General features: G+C 39.8%; 1 pseudogene; it reads left to right on the top strand.

Moving 5' to 3' along the window:
- Positions 1–4,094: 4,094 nt before the first annotated feature.
- On the top strand, positions 4,095–6,996 carry LOC111765171 (sialomucin core protein 24 pseudogene; annotated as a pseudogene).
- Positions 6,997–7,909: the final 913 nt, after the last annotated feature.

The following is a 7,909-nucleotide window of genomic DNA, read 5'->3' on the forward strand; positions in this document are numbered from 1 at the left end:
CGTCTTTTACCAGCAGACCCTAGAAATCGAACCCAGCCCCTTCCATATGGTAGGCAGAAGCCCAATCACTTAAGCCACATCCGTTTCCCTGGATTGGTTTTGATGACATTAAACTATATGATACAAAGTTTCAGAAGATTTTTCCAAAGGAAGAAATTGTTTCTCAAAAAAAAAAAAAAAAAAGATGGTAGTTAAGTTTAAGTTTAAGGAAGTCAGAGTACTACTTTAACAGGGTACCCAGAAGATGGAGTTGTAGAGAGGGGCAGGACTCACTTCTCTCCCAGAAAAATAGTTCCAGGACAGCAGAACCTGTCTAGAACTCAGTTCTATGGCTCAGAAGACCAGGAGAAGGCTGGGTAGCACCCAGAAAAGAGAGGGACAAAGAAAAGGAGACTTTTCAGGGAGAATCTGTGTATAATTCAGGCTCTTGGGCTGTTGGCACCCAATCCCCACTCTTGGAGGAAGCAACTTTTTGTCCTCCAGTCCCTGGCTGGTGGCTACTGACTGAGAAGATCTCAGGAGCCTACTTCTCCAAGAAAGGGGAGAAGGGGGGACACAGCCTACTGCTGATCCACTATTGACTGACAAATTTGGTCTCCTGTGTCCCATGGGTCCTACCCTCTGGGGTGGGCATGGCCACACCATTGTCTTCACCTGGGACCCAGCTGAGAGCTAAAGATAACCTGCCTTCTCAAATTCCTTTGTTACTTACCTGGACTGCAGCTGCCAACACAGAGGGGAGTAGAAATTTCTTTCCTTTCTGGGTAAAGAGAAGATATAACTGAGAGAGGAGAGTGGCTTCTGATAAGCAAGTTTGAACTGCCAGGCTTGACTTTGAATAACCCACACAAAGGGGGAACTCTTCTCTGTACTGTGGCCTGGATGGGGTTCTAGTGGCACATTCCCTCCTAGGATTTGTGCAGAAAGGTTTGCAAAAAACACCACATACTGGCAGGCCAGGAAAGAGCACTCCGGGGGGTCATAAATGAATAAAATAGGCTTTTTGGTGCTTTTACTGCCCTCTTCCCTAAGGTCCTTCGAAACTGGTCTTCACCCCCTTAGTAGATCCCTGGCCATGTTTTGAGCAGTTAAGCAGGGGCAATCCTACAGACCTAGAATTAGTTGAACCAAGAATCAAGAGCCATAACACAAAAACCCTCTTGCCTAAATCCCTAGGCAAGAAAGAAAAACTGATCATCAGAGTAAACTCTTCATCATCATCAGATGCCTAGACATCACCAAAAAAATTACAAGCCATGCTTAGAAAAAGAAAGATATGGCCCAGGCAAAGGAACAATTCAAAACACCAGATGAGAAACAAGATTTGAAACAAGTAATCAATGATTTCAGACGTATCTCCTAAATTGATTCAAGGCGTTGAAGGAAAATATGGCTAAAGAGATAAAGGATATTAAGATGACACTGAGTGAGTGCTGGGAAGAATTTGAAAGCTTGAATAGAAAAATAACAGAGCTTATGGAATTAAAGACAAAATGAATGAGACTAAAAATACATTGACGTAAGTGGATGTGACTCAGGCAGTTGGGCACCCTCCTACTGAATGGGAGGTCCCAGGTTCAGTTCTCAGTGCCTCATGGGGAGGACAGGCAAGACAGCAAGTTGACATGATGGGCTGATACAATGGACTGGCACAGTGAGCTGACATAACAGGATGATGCTATGAGATAACAAAAGGAGGAAACACAATGAGAGACACAATGGGCATGGAGCAGAGATGTCTCAAGTGTTTGAGTGTCTCCTTCCCAGATGGGAGGTCCTGGGTTCATTTCCCAGTAGCTCCTAAAAGGAAGACAAACAGACACAGAGAGCTCAAAACAAACAGACACAGAGAGCAGACAGCAAGAGCACACAATGGGGAGAAATAAATAAATTTTTAAATCTTAAAAAAAAATACACTGAGGCATACAGCAGCAGATATAAATGGCAGAAGAAAAATTGCAAATTAGAAGACAAAGCAGCTGAAATTGAAAACACAGAAGAACAGATAGATAAAAGAATGGAAAAACATGAGCAGGGGCTAAGGGAATTGATTGACAAGCATGATGCTCTCCAACATACTTGCCAAGGAAGTTCCAGAAGGAGAAAAGAAGGGAAAAGGGGCAGAAAGGGTATTTGGGGAAATAGTGACCAAAAATTTCCCAACATAATGAAAGACATGAATATACATATCCAAGACATGCAACTTACTCCAAATAGTATAAATCTGAATAGACTTATATGGAGACACATACAATTCAGAATGTCAAATGCCAAAGATAAATATAGAATTCTGAAAGCAGCAAGAGAAAAATGATCCATCAGAAACCATGGAGGCATGGAGGTATGATATATTTAAGATACTGAAGAAGAAAATCACCAGCCAAGAAGTCTTTGTCTGGAAAAACTGTCCTTCAAAAATGAGGGTGAATTTAAAATATTCACAGATACACAGACATTAAGAGAGTGTGTGAAAAAGAGGCTGGCTCTACAAAAATCACTAAAGGTGTTCTGCAGCCTGAAAGGAAAAGACAAAAAAGAGAGGTTTGGAAGAGAGTGTAGAAATGAAGGCTATCAGAAAGGGTAACCAAAGAGGTAAAATGACAGACAAAATTAAGATATGACATATGAAAGGTAAAGGATAAAATGGTTGTAATAACAGTAATAACATTAGATGTTAATGTATTAACCTCTCTATTTAAAAGACACAGGCTAACAGAATGGATAAAACGTTATGAGTCATCTATATGTTGTCTGCAAGAGACTCACCTTATACCCAAGGATATAAATATTCTGAAAGTGAAAGGTCTGAAAAAATATTTCACACATATAATAACTAGAAAAGAGCAGGGACAGCTATACTAATATTGGACAAAACAGACATCAATGCAAAAATGTTATAAGAGATGCAGAAGGCCATTATATATTAATAAAAGGCACAGTCCACCAGGAAGAATGAACAATAATAAATATCTATGCATCTAACCAGGGAGCCACAAAATATACAAGGTAAACTCTGGCAAAATTGAAAGGAGAAATAGATATCTCTACAATAATAGCTGGAGACTTCAATACACCACTCACACCAATAGATAGAACAACTAGACAGAGGATGATCAGCAAGGAAACAGAGAACTTGAACAATATGATAAACAAGCTAGACCTAACAGACATATATAGAACATTGCACCCCAAATCAGCAGGATAAAGATTCTTCTCAGATGCTTATGGATCTTTCTCCAGGATAAACCATATATTAGGCCACAAAACAGGTCTCAATAAATTTAAAAATATTGAAATTATATAAAGCACCTTCTCTGATCATAATGGAATAAAGTTGGAAATCAAAAAAAGGCAGTAAAGGGGAAAATTCACAACTATATGGTGAGTAAACAACCCACTCTTAAACAATAAGTGGGTCAAAAAGAAAATTGCAAGAGAAATTAGTACATATCTCAAGATGAATGTAAATAAGAACACAACTTATCTAAACATATGGGATGCAGCAAAGGCAGTACAAGTGAGAAATTTATAGTCCTTAATGCCTATATTAAAAAGGAAAAAAATAAGAAATAAAAAATAAGAATTTCTTTTAAAAAAAAAAGAGGAAGAAACCTAAAATCAGACCTAACTAAACACTTGGATTAACTAGAAAAAGAACAGCAAACTAATCCCAAAGCAAGCTGGAGGAAAGAAATAACAATGATTAGAGCAGAAATAATGAAATCAAGGACAAGAAACAATGGAGAGAACAAGAAACAATCTACAAAACCAAACCTGGTTCTTTAAGATGAACAAAATTGACAAACCCATAGCTAGACTAACAAGGAAAAAAAAAAATAAGATGCAAATAAATAAAATAAGTAATGAAAGGGGAGCATTATGACTGATCCCACAGAACTAGAAGATCATAAGAGGATATAATAAAAAAAACTGTATGCCAACAAATTATACAACCTAGATGAAATGGACAAATTCCTAGAAATGCACAAACAACCCACAATGACACTATGAGAAAATCAAGACCTCAACAAAATAATCACAAATAAAGAGATTAAATCAGTCATTAAAAATCTCCCAAGAAGACAACCATCAGGATGGCGGCAGAGTAAAGAGCTCTTAGAGACAGGTTCTGCTACAGAGCTGTAAGTAAACACCCAGAACTAGCTGAAGCTAGCTGAAGCACCTGTTTGGGGGCTTCAGAAGTCCAGAAGACCATTCTGCATACTTGAAGGAATGTAAGGAGGAGATTGCCCATTTGCAGAGAAGATTCGTAAGTAGAGCACTCCACACCATGAAGGCCAGTGCCCATCCTCCCCTGGAGACACAGCTGTCTTGGGAGCAGTTCCACAGCTGGGAGTAAAAGCTCCACTTCCCAAAAATGGGGAAGGAAGAGACAGTTGGGCACCAACTTCAGCTACTGATGAGTAAATTCAGCAGGTTAAAATATAATCCTGACAACAGCTAAAGTTTGAGCCTGTCCAAGTCAGAAAGAGGCCAGTAGCTGCCATCTTAAATCTGCACCTGGCACAAGGGGAAGCAGGGCAGACTGAAAGTCACAGTGCTGGTGGGAACCAGTTTCTTTCCATCCAAATCATATTGCAGCTCTAGCCTAGACCCCAGTTCCACCTCCAGCAGAGAGGAAGCTGTGGGGACCTCCACCAGAATCTCTAGGGGATTACCAGCCAAGCCATGGAGGCCAGTGATTACCCTACTCTGGCTTCATAGCCACCCCAGGAGATATTCTATGGCTGGAATTGGAAGCTCCATTTCCCAAAAACAGGTGGGGAGGAAATGGTTGACTGCTGATTTTGGCTACTGATTGGTAGACTCAGCTGGCTAAGATATAACCCTGGGAACAGCTGGGTCTGAATCTGCCCAAGTTGAAAATAGGCCAGTGGCTGACATTTTGAATCTGCCCCCAGCCTGAGGGGAAGCCCAGCTAACCAAAAATCACAGTGATGGTAGGAATCGGTTTCTTTCACCCAAACCTGCCTGCTACCCTAGACCAGGGTTCAGCTCCACATCTGGCAGGAAGAAGGCTGGCAGGTCCCTCACCAGCCTATCCAGGTAACTGCAGGTACCTTTAGCTGGCACAGACTGAATAATCAGAAGTCTACCAGGGCAACTGTGGTCATCTTAGACCAGCACTGCATAGATTGCTGCCCACACCCGCAACTCCATCCCCACCTCAGGCAGAGGAGAAAGGGGCATGAAGCCTCATCAGTCTCTCTGGACAGCTACAATCTAGGCCTGCACACTTGAATTATTCCACACAGCTCTGACTCTGTCCCTACCCCTGACAAAGGAGAAATTTGGGAGAAGCTTCATTGGTCCCTGATGCAATGAGGGCAGCTTGAGCCTCCACAGCTTATAGCACCAGCTACATCCTTGGCTCCTACTAAACAACCAGTAAGGGAGAAAGGGCAGGAAGCCCTAAACTAAAGAGAAAAACTGCACCTAGAATAAATACTCTAGTAAGCCAGATGCCAAGACACCAACAAAAACTACAGTCCACACCAAGAAACAGGAAGATATGGCCTGGTTAAGGAGCAAGATAAGGCTCCAGATGACACAAAGGAGTTGAGATAACTAATCATAGATGTCCACACAAATCTCCCTAATAAATTCAATGAGATGACTAAAGAGATTAAGGATATTAAGGAGACACTGGATGAGCACAAAGAAGAATTTGAAAGCATCCATAGAAAAATAGCAGGTCTTATGGGAATGAAAGGTGCAATAAATGAAATTTTAAAACATTGGAATCAGCAACTTTTGCCAGAACACCAGCACTGAGGACACGAAGTCAGGGTTCTGTGGTCGGCTGCTTTGGGCCGCCACTTCACTGGTCGCACTCTGTGTGCGGGCCATGGCTCAGAACACCAGCATCACTCTGGCCATGCTGAAACCCTCTTTACCACCCCCCACCAACAAAACCCTGATGTCTGTGATGACCCCCACTCCAGCCACTACTCCAGCCACTGCTCCAGCACCAGGAACCTGTGACAGTTACAACAACTGCTTATCCTGTGTTAATGCTAGCATTGCTAATACTCCTTGCTTTTGGATAGAATGTAAAGAAATAAGAGTTACTGTTCAAAAATTCAACAGTTAGTGATTGCCATGTGGTGAATGGCACAGAATTCTGTTCTGTTCCTACGTCCATTCTGCTGCCAACCAATTCTACAGCTAAAATCACAACAATTTTGCCTTCCTCTACTACAGCTTCCTCCACAGTCCCTACATCAGGTACAAAAATTTCACTGTGACTCCAACCTTACAACCTGCACAGAAGTCTACCTTTGATGCAGCCAATTTCATTGGAGGAATTGTCCTTGTCTTGGGTGTTCAGGCTGTAATTTTCTTTCTTTATAAATTCAGCAAATCTAAAGAATGAAATTACCACAGTGTAAAACACCATCAAAGTAGCACAGACTGGCAGTTCATTCATGTAATTCACTGAAACCAAAATAATATCTTTCAAGATGTCGCACACATGGAAGACGCTTTTCCAGGATCTTTAAATTTCCAAAGGATGCATATAGGATAATTTGGAGCATCGTCCTTGAAAAATCAGTTTGTGTTCATTTTGCTCATTGGGAATATTTAAAATATTCTGCGTGAATCCTATGGCTGTCTTATTTTAAATGGCTGCTGCTGTGGGATTATGTTCTCTCTTCTTGACATGCCAAATGTAAATTTTTATAAGTGATGGAAAATATTGTCTGTCCTACACAGACAACCTCATGACTCTTTTGGCAGTTTAAATTCAGTGTTACTTTGATCCTAACTCAGGATACAGTTTAGAGACCAGAATTGAGAAGAATGTGCCAAATGAGCATCAATCAGGTGGAATTTTAAAAATGGAATAAATTTATGAATTCAATAGCACTAAACTGTATCCTTAGAGAAAACTTTTGTGCTTGATAAGTTATTTTTTCTACATTAGAAATAAGATGCCACACAGGGACTTACATTCCAGATTTAATGAAATGAAGGGATACAAACCATTAATGTAAAGCAAGTTATTGTTGATACTTGCAAAGCACCTTAAATCATTGAGAAAATAAAGAACAGTGCCTTAAAAGACAGACTTGAAAAGTAGGAAGACTAACTTTAACTGTCTGTGATTTGTTCTTTAACATTAAGGAAGGTTAAGGTTGGTTCTGAGGATATAACTGTTGAAGTGAACGGTAGTAAACTTGTTTTGACATACTGTACTGTTACTATTTAATTGAAAGGTTGTCTACTTCAGAGCTGAATAAATTAACGTAAAGGGTGTTACACAAAGTTGAAGGCATTAGTGTATTAAGCCTACCAAAGTTTTTCTTATGGCTGTTAAAAAATATAATTAGAGGTATAATTCGTTTGATTGTATTTTCCTATGTACTTCAAAAAAAATCTTAATATTGTACCCCGAAAGAATTTTCACCAAGCTTTCTTGAAAAGTAGCTTTCATGAGGCAAGAAGGTAAACGTTTTTAGAACCATTTACTAACTCTTCAAGGAGACAATCATTTTAAATTTTTGGGCAGCAAATGTGACCATTGAATTTCAGAAAATCTAAGGCATTTTGGATTATTAGATCACTGTAGGTTTTAATATTATTGTTTTTTGACTACCCTATGTGAACTGGTTGAGCTTGCTTGCTTTATTCTTCTCTCCTTCCCTTTCTTGTTGATTTCAATGAGCTCATTGATTCAATGAGCATGCATACTTCTATATTTTTTTTATGAAGCACGAGTTTTTTGTTTTTATTTAGAACAAATTTTAAAAGGGTTACTTTTCCCCTGCCTTTGACATATTGGATTAGTTCAGAGGCTTAAGTTAGTTTAAAATGGGTCTTTTGTTTTTCTGGATTATCATTAAAGATTTTTCATCTTAGTTTCTTTAGTCAATAGTGGCTCAGC

The sequence above is a fragment of the Dasypus novemcinctus genome, chromosome 4, assembly GCF_030445035.2.
Source record: "Dasypus novemcinctus isolate mDasNov1 chromosome 4, mDasNov1.1.hap2, whole genome shotgun sequence".
Classification (NCBI taxonomy): Eukaryota; Metazoa; Chordata; class Mammalia; order Cingulata; family Dasypodidae; genus Dasypus; species Dasypus novemcinctus.